The following is a 2,139-nucleotide window of genomic DNA, read 5'->3' as shown; positions in this document are numbered from 1 at the left end:
CCTTTCTTTAATTTTGGAAAATTTTCTTCCATGATTCTGTTGAAGAACTGGTCCATGCCATTATCTTGGGATTCTTCTCCTTCCCATATGCCCATGATTCCTGTTTGGACTTTTTATGGTGTCACACAATTCCTGCATATTCCATTCTTGTGTTTTCTTAAACTTTTCATAATCTTTGCTTGAGTGGTCTAATTCGTCCACTTCATCTTCCAGTCTTGATATTCTGTTTTCTATTTCATTCATTCTATTAGTGAGGCTTTGTCCTGTTGTTTCTTATTGGCGTACTGAGTGTTTCACTTCCTTCTTCATTTCAGCATGAGTATTGTTCACTATTTCTCTTTTCTGAATTCATTCAGAAGTTCATCCCTGGGCTGTCCAAGGATGCAAAGGTGAGGTGAGAGAGGGAACAGGCCCCAAGGGCTCCCAGGGACTAGACCAAGGAATTGGTTTGGTCTGGGTGCAAAGGATCAGGAAGCAGTGGGGAGTCATGGCCAAGAGGGTAGTCCAGAGGTCTAGGGTGCCAAGAGAAGAAATGGGCCAGTGCCCACATTAGGAGAGGGGTGGGGGAGCTGGGAGGGTGAACAAGATTGTGGGAATTTGTAGGATTGGTCCAAAGGAAGATTTTTTTTCCATTGCTTGAAATGTACCTTATGCTTAGCTATGAATTTCCAAGGCAAACATAAGCGTATTGAAAAATGTTTCCCAGCAGTCTTGTCCAATATGCATGGAGGACATTCATACATCCCATGTTATTGTTCATGTCTTGCCATGTGGGAATCTTTTACATAGAACATGTTATGAGGAAATGTTGAAAGAAGGCTACAGTTGTCCATTGTGTATGCACTCTGCTTTAGATATGACTCGGTACTGGAGACAGCTGGATAAGGAGGCAGCCCAATATCAGAATGTGACTGTCAACATTCTCTGCAATGATTGTAATGGATGTTCCACAGTCCAATTCCATATTTTAGGCATGAAATGTAAGATCTGTGCATCCTGCAATACTGCTCAAGCCAGAGGTCATAGAGTTTCGCTGGATCTGCAATGACCAGCCTATGCTTCTCTGGAAAACTAAGTATTTTGTTTATAAATAAAGCTCTGTGTAAAAGTATCCTGTTGTCATAATGTGTCATAAATCTATGCATTAGTTGTGTTTTATACTAGTGTCACAGCATAAAATCATAAATACTTAAGGATTTAGGGTCTCCTGATGGATTATAGTTCTATACTGAATGAAAACATCTGTACTTCTGTTGATCAGAAATTCCTTTGCTGTCAAGTTTGAAACCAATGATGTTGGCCCCTGATATAGTCACATTCCTAGAAAATTTTATATATTCATGGAACTTTAAATGACACTATGCATGCAGAGTTCATTTCTAGTTCTTGATAGAACTGCATTTAACTTTAATTAGTCTTTGATTTTAAGGACTGCACTATAATTTTAAGTTCTATCTTATTGTTATAATCTAATTACATATGCTTTTGAATTTTCTAAGACAGTCTTTTGGATCCTGTAAATGAATTTTGATGTAATGAACAGCTAATAAAGTTATATTGAAACATTAGAAAGAAAGAAAATTCGACCACACCACAGTGGGGGCAGTCGAACTTATCCAAGAAAGATGCTGGCCTCTGGAAGCTGGGGACTGGGCTGGCCAGGCATGAAGGCTGGTCCAGGTATGCAAAGGAAAGGTGTGGGAGGAAGCAGGCCTTGAGGGCTCCAGGGGACTAGACCGAGGAACTGGGTTGGTCAGGGTACAAAAGATGAGGAAGCAGTGGGGAGTCTGGGCCAAGAGGGCAGTCCAGAGGGTCTGGGGTGCCAAGAGAAGAAATGGACCAGTGCCCATGTCTATTGTAGTTTTTTTTTAAAAAGATAAGCATCTCCCTATATTTCCCAGCCTGGCCTCAGATTCTGAGGTTCAAATGTTCCTCTTGCCTCATCCTTCTGGGTAGCTGAGACTGCAAACATCAACACTGTGCCTAGGTATACATTGTGACTAAAGGCCATGGGATTTTTCTTTTTTCCTATTTCCATATTTCCCTTTAGAATCAGAAGGGAATTTAAAATGCTTTTGTAATTGCTATTGCTTTGAGGAATTTTTATAATATAAGTCCTATTTTCTAAGTCCTATATCT

General features: G+C 40.2%; 1 pseudogene; it reads left to right on the top strand.

Annotated features, from left to right (window-relative positions):
- The first annotated feature begins 660 nt into the window (after nucleotides 1-660).
- On the top strand, nucleotides 661-1,048 carry LOC103732017 (annotated as a pseudogene).
- The last annotated feature ends 1,091 nt before the right edge of the window (nucleotides 1,049-2,139 follow it).

The sequence above is a fragment of the Nannospalax galili genome, unplaced genomic scaffold, assembly GCF_000622305.1.
Source record: "Nannospalax galili isolate Female #2095 unplaced genomic scaffold, S.galili_v1.0 scaffold2095, whole genome shotgun sequence".
Lineage (NCBI taxonomy): Eukaryota > Metazoa > Chordata > Mammalia > Rodentia > Spalacidae > Nannospalax > Nannospalax galili.
This window is presented reverse-complemented; position numbering and strand designations above follow the sequence as displayed.